General features: G+C 31.3%; 1 protein-coding gene across 1 annotated transcript in view; it reads left to right on the top strand.

Annotated features, from left to right (window-relative positions):
- The window catches only part of wdr59 (WD repeat domain 59), a gene marked incomplete in the record, with an annotated part of 43,251 nt that overhangs the window by 25,974 nt on the left and 4,777 nt on the right, over positions 1-12,500 (top strand).

Below are 12,500 nucleotides of genomic sequence, written 5' to 3'. Positions count from 1 at the left end.
TTACCTAGGCCATTCATTATACTGTAACTATAACTAGCAACTACCTAGGTCATTCATTATACTGTAACTATAACTAGTAACTACCTAGGTCATTCATTATACTGTAGCCAGTAACTAGTAACTACTAGGGCATTCATTATACTGTAGCTATAACTAGTAACTACCTAGGTCATTCATTATACTGTAGCCATAACTAGTAACTACCTAGGTCATTCATTATACTGTAACTAGTAACTACCTAGGTCATTCATTATACTGTATCTATAACTAGTAACTACCTAGGTCATTCATTATACTGTATCTATAACTAGTAACTACCTAGGTCATTCATTATACTGTATCTATAACTAGTAACTACTTAGGTCATTCATTATACTGTATCTATAACTAGTAACTAACTAGGTCATTCATTATACTGTAACTAGTAACTACTACGTCATTCATTATACTGTATCTATAACTAGTAACTACCTAGGTCATTCATTATACTGTAACTAGTAACTACCTAGGTCATTCATTATACTGTATCTATAACTAGTAACTACCTAGGTCATTCATTATACTGTAACTATAACTAGTAACTACCTAGGCCATTCATTATACTGTAGCCAGTAACTAGTAACTACTAGGGCATTCATTATACTGTAGCTAAAACTAGCAACTACCTAGGTCATTCATTATACTGTAACTATAACTAGCAACTACCTAGGTCATTCATTATACTGTAACTATAACTAGTAACTACCTAGGTCATTCATTACACTGTAGCCAGTAACTAGTAACTACTAGGGCATTCATTATACTGTAGCTATAACTAGTAACTACCTAGGTCATTCATTATACTGTAACTAGTAACTACCTAGGTCATTCATTATACTGTATCTATAACTAGTAACTACCTAGGTCATTCATTATACTGTATCTATAACTAGTACCTACTAGGTCATTCATTATACTGTAGCTATAACTAGTAACTACCTAGGTCATTCATTATACTGTTGCTATAACTAGTATCTATAACTAGTAACTACCTAGGTCATTCATTATACTGTAACTATAACAAGTAACTACCTAGCCATTCATTATACTGTAGCCAGTAACTAGTAACTACTAGGGCATTCATTATACTGTAGCTATAACTAGCAACTACCTAGGTCATTCATTATACTGTAACTATAACTAGCAACTACCTAGGTCATTCATTATACTGTAACTATAACTAGTAACTACCTAGGTCATTCATTATACTGTAGCCAGTAACTAGTAACTACTAGGGCATTCATTATACTGTAGCTATAACTAGTAACTACCTAGATCATTCATTATACTGTATCTATAACTAGTACCTACCTAGGTCATTCATTATACTGTAGACATAACTAGTAACTACCTAGGTCATTCATTATACTGTAACTAGTAACTACCTAGGTCATTCATTATACTGTATCTATAACTAGTAACTACCTAGGTCATTCATTATACTGTATCTATAACTAGTAACTACCTAGGTCATTCATTATACTGTATCTATAACTAGTAACTACCTAGGTCATTCATTATACTGTATCTATAACTAGTAACTAACTAGGTCATTCATTATACTGTAACTAGTAACTACTACGTCATTCATTATACTGTATCTATAACTAGTAACTACCTAGGTCATTCATTATACTATAACTAGTAACTAACTAGGTCATTCATTATACTGTATCTATAACTCGTAACTAACTAGGTCATTCATTATACTGTAACTAGTAACTACTACGTCATTCATTATACTGTATCTATAACTAGTAACTACCTAGGTCATTCATTATACTGTATCTATAACTAGTAACTAACTAGGTCATTCACTATACTGTATCTATAACTAGTAACTACTTAGGTCATTCATTATACTGTATCTATAACTAGTAACTAACTAGGTCATTCATTATACTGTAACTAGTAACTACTACGTCATTCATTATACTGTATCTATAACTAGTAACTACCTAGGTCATTCATTATACTGTAGCTATAACTAGTAACTACCTAGGTCAGTCATTATACTGTATCTATAACTAGTAACTACCTAGGTCATTCATTATACTGTATCTATAACTAGTAACTACCTAGGTCATTCATTATACTGTATCTATAACTAGTAACTACCTAGATCATTCATTATACTGTATCTATAACTAGTAACTACCTAGGTCATTCATTATACTGTAGCTATAACTAGTAACTACCTAGGTCATTCATTATACTGTATCTATAACTAGTAACTACCTAGGTCATTCATTATACTGTACAATTAGTATCTACCGAGGTCATTCATTATACTGTAGCTGTAAATAGTAACTACCTAGGTCATTCATTATACTGTAGCTATAACTAGTAACTACCTAGGTCATTCATTTTACTGTATAACTAGTAACTACCTAGATCATTCATTATACTGTATCTATAACTTGTACCTACCTAGGTCATTCATTGTACTGTAGCCAGTAACTAGTAACTACCTAGGTCATTCATTATACTGTATCTATAACTAGTAACTACCTAGATCATTCATTATACTGTATCTATAACTAGTACCTACCTAGGTCATTCATTATACTGTAGCCAGTAACTAGTAACTACCTAGGTCATTCATTATACTGTATCTATAACTAGTAACTACCTAGGTCATTCATTATACTGTAACTATAACTAGTAACTACCTAGGTCATTCATTATACTGTATCTATAACTAGTAACTACCTAGGTCATTCATTATACTGTAACTATAACTAGTAACTACCTAGGTCATTCATTATACTGTATCTATAACTAGTAACTACCTAGGTCATTCATTATACTGTATCTATAACTAGTAACTACCTAGGTCATTCATTATACTGTATCTGTAACTAGTAACTACCTAGGTCATTCATTATACTGTAGCCTGTAGTAGTAACTACTAGGTCATTCATTATACTGTAACTATCTATAACTAGTAACTACCTAGGTCATTCATTATACTGTATCTATAACTAGTAACTACCTAGGTCATTCATTATACTGTATCTATAACTCGTAACTACCTAGGTCATTCATTATACTGTAACTAGTAACTTCCAAGCTCATTCATTATACTGTATCTATAACTAGTAACTACCTAGGTCATTCATTATACTGTATCTATAACTAGTAACTACCTAGGTCATTCATTATACTGTATCTGTAACTAGTAACTACCTAGGTCATTCATTATACTGTATCTATGACTAGTAACTACTAGGTCATTCATTATACTGTAACTAGTAACTACCTAGGTCATTCATTATACTGTATCTATAACTAGTAACTACCTAGGTCATTCATTATACTGTATCTATAACTATTACCTACCTAGGTCATTCATTGTACTGTAGCCAGTAACAAGTAACTACCTATGTCATTCATTATACTGTATCTATAACTAGTAACTACCTAGATCATTCATTATACTGTATCTATAAATAGTACCTACCTAGGTCATTCATTATACTGTAGCCAGTAACTAGTAACTACCTAGTTCATTCATTATACTCTATCTATAACTAGTAAATACCTAGGTCATTCATTATACTGTAGCTATAAATAGTAACTACCTATGTCATTCATTATACTGTATCTATAACTAGTAACTACCTAGATCATTCATTATACTGTATCTATAACTAGTACCTACCTAGGTCATTCATTATACTGTAGCCAGTAACTAGTAACTACCTAGGTTATTCATTATACTGTATCTATAACTAGTAACTAACTAGGTCATTCACTATACTGTATCTATAACTAGTAACTACTTAGGTCATTCATTATACTGTATCTATAACTAGTAACTAACTAGGTCATTCATTATACTGTAACTAGTAACTACTACGTCATTCATTATACTGTATCTATAACTAGTAACTACCTAGGTCATTCATTATACTGTAGCCAGTAACTAGTAACTACCTAGGTCATTCATTATACTGTATCTATAACTAGTAACTACCTAGGTCATTCATTATACTGTAGCTATAACTAGTAACTACCTAGGTCATTCATTATACTGTAACTATAACTAGTAACTACCTAGGTCATTCATTATACTGTATCTATAACTAGTAACTACCTAGGTCATTCATTATACTGTATCTATAACTAGTAACTACCTAGATCATTCATTATACTGTATCTATAACTATTAACTACCTAGGTCATTCATTATACTGTATCTATAACTAGTAACTACCTAGGTCATTCATTATACTGTATAACTAGTATCTACCGAGGTCATTCATTATACTGTAGCTGTAAATAGTAACTACCTAGGTCATTCATTATACTGTAGCTATAACTAGTAACTACCTAGGTCATTCATTTTACTGTATAACTACTAACTACCTAGATCATTCATTATACTGTATCTATAACTAGTACCTACCTAGGTCATTCATTGTACTGTAGCCAGTAACTAGTAACTACCTAGGTCATTCATTATACTGTATCTATAACTAGTACCTACCTAGGTCATTCATTATACTGTAGCCAGTAACTAGTAACTACCTAGGTCATTCATTATACTGTATCTATAACTAGTAACTACCTAGGTCATTCATTATACTGTAACTATAACTAGTAACGACCTAGGTCATTCATTACACTGTATCTATAACTAGTAACTACCTAGGTCATTCATTATACTGTATCTATAACTAGTAACTACCTAGGTCATTCATTATACTGTATCTATAACTAGTAACTACCTAGGTCATTCATTATACTGTAGCCTGTAGTAGTAACTACTAGGTCATTCATTATACTGTAACTATCTATAACTAGTAACTACCTAGGTCATTCATTATACTGTATCTATAACTAGTAACTACCTAGGTCATTCATTATACTGTATCTATAACTCGTAACTACCTAGGTCATTCATTATACTGTAACTAGTAACTACCAAGCTCATTCATTATACTGTATCTATAACTAGTAACTACCTAGGTCATTCATTATACTGTATCTATAACTCGTAACTACCTAGGTCATTCATTATACTGAATCTATAACTAGTAACTACCGAGGTCATTCATTATACTGTAGCTATAACTAGTAACTACCTAGGTAATTCATTTTACTGTATAACTAGTAACTACCTAGATCATTCATTATACTGTATCTATAACTAGTACCTACCTAGGTCATACATTGTACTGTAGCCAGTAACTAGTAACTACCTAGGTCATTCATTATACTGTATCTATAACTAGTAACTACCTAGATCATTCATTATACTGTATCTATAACTAGTACCTACCTAGGTCATTCATTATACTGTATCTATAACTAGTAACTACCTAGGTCATTCATTATACTGTAACTATAACTAGTAACTACCTAGGTCAATCATTATACTGTATCTATAACTAGTAACTACCTAGGTCATTCATTATACTGTATAACTAGTAACTACCAAGGTCATTCATTATACTGTATCTATAACTAGTAACTACCTAGGTCATTCATTATACTGTATCTATAACTAGTAACTACCTATGTCATTCATTATACTGTATCTGTAACTAGTAACTACCTCGGTCATTCATTATACTGTAGCCTGTAGTAGTAACTACTAGGTCATTCATTATACTGTAACTATCTATAACTAGTAACTACCTAGGTCATTCATTATACTGTATCTATAACTAGTAACTACCTAGGTCATTCATTATACTGTATCTATAACTAGTAACTACCTAGGTCATTCATTATACTGTATAACTAGTAACTACCTAGGTCATTCATTATACTGTATCTATAACTAGTAACTACCTAGGTCATTCATTATACTGTATCTGTAACTAGTAACTACCTATGTCATTCATTATACAGTAGCCTGTAGTAGTAACTACTAGGTCATTCATTATACTGTAACTATCTATAACTAGTAACTACCTAGGTCATTCATTATACTGTATCTATAACTAGTAACTACCTAGGTCATTCATTATACTGTATCTATAACTAGGAACTACCTAGGTAATTCATTATACTGTATCTATGACTAGTAACTACTAGGTCATTCATTATACTGTAACTAGTAACTACCTAGGTCATTCATTATACTGTATCTATAACTAGTAACTACCTAGGTCATTCATTATACTGTATCTATAACTAGTACCTACCTAGGTCATTCATTGTACTGTAGCCAGTAACTAGTAACTACCTAGGTCATTCATTATACTGTAGCTATAAATAGTAACTACCTAGGTCATTCATTATACTGTATCTATAACTAGTATCTACCTAGGTCATTCATTATACTGTATCTATAAATAGTAACTACCTATGTCATTCATTATACTGTATCTATAACTAGTAACTACCTAGATCATTCATTATACTGTATCTATAACTAGTACCTACCTAGGTCATTCATTATACTGTAGCCAGTAACTAGTAACTACCTAGGTCATTCATTATACTGTATCTATAACTAGTAACTAACTAGGTCATTCACTATACTGTATCTATAACTAGTAACTACTTAGGTCATTCATTGTACTTTAGCCAGTAACTAGTAACTACCTAGGTCATTCATTATACTGTATCTATAACTACTAACTACCTAGATCATTCATTATACTGTATATATAACTAGTACCTACCTAGGTCATTCATTGTACTGTAGCCAGTAACTAGTAACTACCTAGGTCATTCATTATACTGTATCTATAACTAGTAACTACCTAGATCATTCATTATACTGTATCTATAACTAGTACCTACCTAGGTCATTCATTATACTGTAGCCAGTAACTAGTAACTACCTAGGTCATTCATTATACTGTATCTATAACTAGTAACTACCTAGGTCATTCATTATACTGTAACTATAACTAGTAACGACCTAGGTCATTCATTACACTGTATCTATAACTAGTAACTACCTAGGTCATTCATTATACTGTATCTATAACTAGTAACTACCTAGGTCATTCATTATACTGTATCTGTAACTAGTAACTACCTAGGTCATTCATTATACTGTAGCCTGTAGTAGTAACTACTAGGTCATTCATTATACTGTAACTATCTATAACTAGTAACTACCTAGGTCATTCATTATACTGTATCTATAACTAGTAACTACCTAGGTCATTCATTATACTGTATCTATAACTCGTAACTACCTAGGTCATTCATTATACTGTAACTAGTAACTACCAAGCTCATTCATTATACTGTATCTATAACTAGTAACTACCTAGGTCATTCATTATACTGTATCTATAACTCGTAACTACCTAGGTCATTCATTATACTGAATCTATAACTAGTAACTACCGAGGTCATTCATTATACTGTAGCTATAACTAGTAACTACCTAGGTCATTCATTTTACTGTATAACTAGTAACTACCTAGATCATTCATTATACTGTATCTATAACTAGTACCTACCTAGGTCATACATTGTACTGTAGCCAGTAACTAGTAACTACCTAGGTCATTCATTATACTGTATCTATAACTAGTAACTACCTAGATCATTCATTATACTGTATCTACAACTAGTACCTACCTAGGTCATTCATTATACTGTAGCCAGTAACTAGTAACTACCTAGGTCATTCATTATACTGTAACTATAACTAGTTACTACCTAGGTCAATCATTATACTGTATCTATAACTAGTAACTACCTAGGTCATTCATTATACTGTATAACTAGTAACTACCAAGGTCATTCATTATACTGTATCTATAACTAGTAACTACCTAGGTCATTCATTATACTGTATCTATAACTAGTAACTACCTATGTCATTCATTATACTGTGTCTGTAACTAGTAACTACCTCGGTCATTCATTATACTGTAGCCTGTAGTAGTAACTACTAGGTCATTCATTATACTGTAACTATCTATAACTAACTACCTAGGTCATTCATTATACTGTATCTATAACTAGTAACTACCTAGGTCATTCATTATACTGTATCTATAACTAGTAACTACCTAGGTCATTCATTATACTGTATAACTAGTAACTACCAAGCTCATTCATTATACTGTATCTATAACTAGTAACTACCTAGGTCATTCATTATACTGTATCTGTAACTAGTAACTACCTAGGTCATTCATTATACTGTAGCCTTTAGTAGTAACTACTAGGTCATTCATTATACTGTAACTATCTATAACTAGTAACTACCTAGGTCATTCATTATACTGTATCTATAACTAGTAACTACCTAGGTCATTCATTATACTGTATCTATAACTAGGAACTACCTAGGTCATTCATTATACTGTATCTATGACTAGTAACTACTAGGTCATTCATTATACTGTAACTAGTAACTACCTAGGTCATTCATTATACTGTATCTATAACTAGTAACTACCTAGGTCATTCATTATACTGTATCTATAACTAGTACCTACCTAGGTCATTCATTGTACTGTAGCCAGTAACTAGTAACTACCTAGGTCATTCATTATACTGTAGCTATAAATAGTAACTACCTAGGTCATTCATTATACTGTATCTATAACTAGTATCTACCTAGGTCATTCATTATACTGTAGCTATAAATAGTAACTACCTATGTCATTCATTATACTGTATCTATAACTAGTAACTACCTAGATCATTCATTATACTGTATCTATAACTAGTACCTACCAAGGTCATTCATTATACTGTAGCCAGTAACTAGTAACTACCTAGGTCATTCATTATACTGTATCTATAACTAGTAACTAACTAGGTCATTCACTATACTGTATCTATAACTAGTAACTACTTAGGTCATTCATTATACTGTATCTATAACTAGTAACTAACTAGGTCATTCATTATACTGTAACTAGTAACTACTACGTCATTCATTATACTGTATCTATAACTAGTAACTACCTAGGTCATTCATTATACTGTAGCCAGTAACTAGTAACTACCTAGGTCATTCATTATACTGTATCTATAACTAGTAACTACCTAGGTCATTCATTATACTGTAGCTATAACTAGTAACTACCTAGGTCATTCATTATACTGTAGCTATAACTAGTAACTACCTAGGTCATTCATTATACTGTATCTATAACTAGTAACTACCTAGGTCATTCATTATACTGTATCTATAACTAGTAACTACCTAGATCATTCATTATTCTGTATCTATAACTATTAACTACCTAGGTCATTCATTATACTGTATCTATAACTAGTAACTACCTAGGTCATTCATTATACTGTATAACTAGTATCTACCGAGGTCATTCATTATACTGTAGCTGTAAATAGTAACTACCTAGGTCATTCATTATACTGTAGCTATAACTAGTAACTACCTAGGTCATTCATTTTACTGTATAACTACTAACTACCTAGATCATTCATTATACTGTATCTATAACTAGTACCTACCTAGGTCATTCATTGTACTGTAGCCAGTAACTAGTAACTACCTAGGTCATTCATTATACTGTATCTATAACTAGTAACTACCTAGGTCATTCATTATACTGTATCTATAACTAGTACCTACCTAGGTCATTCATTGTACTGTAGCCAGTAACTAGTAACTACCTAGGTCATTCATTATACTGTAGCTATAAATAGTAACTACCTAGGTCATTCATTATACTGTATCTATAACTAGTATCTACCTAGGTCATTCATTATACTGTAGCTATAAATAGTAACTACCTATGTCATTCATTATACTGTATCTATAACTAGTAACTACCTAGATCATTCATTATACTGTATCTATAACTAGTACCTACCTAGGTCATTCATTATACTGTAGCCAGTAACTAGTAACTACCTAGGTCATTCATTATACTGTATCTATAACTAGTAACTAACTAGGTCATTCACTATACTGTATCTATAACTAGTAACTACTTAGGTCATTCATTATACTGTATCTATAACTAGTAACTAACTAGGTCATTCATTATACTGTAACTAGTAACTACTACGTCATTCATTATACTGTATCTATAACTAGTAACTACCTAGGTCATTCATTATACTGTAGCCAGTAACTAGTAACTACCTAGGTCATTCATTATACTGTATCTATAACTAGTAACTACCTAGGTCATTCATTATACTGTAGCTATAACTAGTAACTACCTAGGTCATTCATTACACTGTAGCTATAACTAGTAACTACCTAGGTCATTCATTATACTGTATCTATAACTAGTAACTACCTAGGTCATTCATTATACTGTATCTATAACTAGTAACTACCTAGATCATTCATTATACTGTATCTATAACTATTAACTACCTAGGTCATTCATTATACTGTATCTATAACTAGTAACTACCTAGGTCATTCATTATACTGTATAACTAGTATCTACCGAGGTCATTCATTATACTGTAACTGTAAATAGTAACTACCTAGGTCATTCATTATACTGTAGCTATAACTAGTAACTACCTAGGTCATTCATTTTACTGTATAACTACTAACTACCTAGATCATTCATTATACTGTATCTGTAACTAGTAACTACCTAGGTCATTCATTATACTGTAGCCTGTAGTAGTAACTACTAGGTCATTCATTATACTGTAACTATCTATAACTAGTAACTACCTAGGTCATTCATTATACTGTATCTATAACTAGTAACTACCTAGGTCATTCATTATACTGTATCTATAACTCGTAACTACCTAGGTCATTCATTATACTGTAACTAGTAACTACCAAGCTCATTCATTATACTGTATCTATAACTATTAACTACCTAGGTCATTCATTATACTGTATCTATAACTCGTAACTACCTAGGTCATTCATTATACTGAATCTATAACTAGTAACTACCGAGGTCATTCATTATAATGTAGCTATAACTAGTAACTACCTAGGTCATTCATTTTACTGTATAACTAGTAACTACCTAGATCATTCATTATACTGTATCTATAACTAGTATCTACCTAGGTCATACAGTGTACTGTAGCCAGTAACTAGTAACTACCTAGGTCATTCATTATACTGTATCTATAACTAGTAACTACCGAGGTCATTCATTATACTGTAGCTATAACTAGTAACTACCTAGGTCATTCATTTTACTGTATAACTAGTAACTACCTAGATCATTCATTATACTGTAGCTATAACTAGTAACTACCTAGGTCATTCATTACACTGTAGCTATAACTAGTAACTACCTAGGTCATTCATTATACTGTATCTATAACTAGTAACTACCTAGGTCATTCATTATACTGTATCTATAACTAGTAACTACCTAGATCATTCATTATACTGTATCTATAACTATTAACTACCTAGGTCATTCATTATACTGTATCTATAACTAGTAACTACCTAGGTCATTCATTATACTGTATAACTAGTATCTACCGAGGTCATTCATTATACTGTAACTGTAAATAGTAACTACCTAGGTCATTCATTATACTGTAGCTATAACTAGTAACTACCTAGGTCATTCATTTTACTGTATAACTACTAACTACCTAGATCATTCATTATACTGTATCTGTAACTAGTAACTACCTAGGTCATTCATTATACTGTAGCCTGTAGTAGTAACTACTAGGTCATTCATTATACTGTAACTATCTATAACTAGTAACTACCTAGGTCATTCATTATACTGTATCTATAACTAGTAACTACCTAGGTCATTCATTATACTGTATCTATAACTCGTAACTACCTAGGTCATTCATTATACTGTAACTAGTAACTACCAAGCTCATTCATTATACTGTATCTATAACTAGTAACTACCTAGGTCATTCATTATACTGTATCTATAACTCGTAACTACCTAGGTCATTCATTATACTGAATCTATAACTAGTAACTACCGAGGTCATTCATTATACTGTAGCTATAACTAGTAACTAACTAGGTCATTCATTATACTGTAACTAGTAACTACCTAGGTCATTCATTATACTGTATAACTAGTAACTACTAGGTCATTCATTATACTGTAGCCAGTAACTAGTAACTACCTAGGTCATTCATTATACTGTAACTATAACTAGTAACTACCTAGGTCATTCATTATACTGTAGCTATAAACTAGTAACTACCTAGGTCATATCATTACACTGTGAGCTATAACTATTAACTAACCGTAGGTCATTCATTATACTGTATCTATACTAGTAACTACCAGTCAATTCTTATACTGTATTATACTAGTAAACTACCTAGATCATTCATTATTGTATCTAGAACTATAACTAACCAGGTCATTCATTTAACTGTATCTATAACTATTAACTACCTAGTATTCATTAACTGTATAACTAAGTATCTACCGAGTCATTCATTATACTGTAAATGTAAATAGTAAATACCTAGGTCATTCAATTATACTTAGCTATTAACTAGTAACTACCTAGGTCATTCATTTTACTGTTAATAACTACTAACTACCTAATCATTCATTATACTG

This window comes from Salmo trutta, chromosome 12, assembly GCF_901001165.1.
Source record: "Salmo trutta chromosome 12, fSalTru1.1, whole genome shotgun sequence".
Taxonomy (NCBI): domain Eukaryota; kingdom Metazoa; phylum Chordata; class Actinopteri; order Salmoniformes; family Salmonidae; genus Salmo; species Salmo trutta.
The sequence above is the reverse complement of the archived record's forward strand: the minus strand, read 5'-3'. Positions and strand labels throughout refer to the sequence as shown.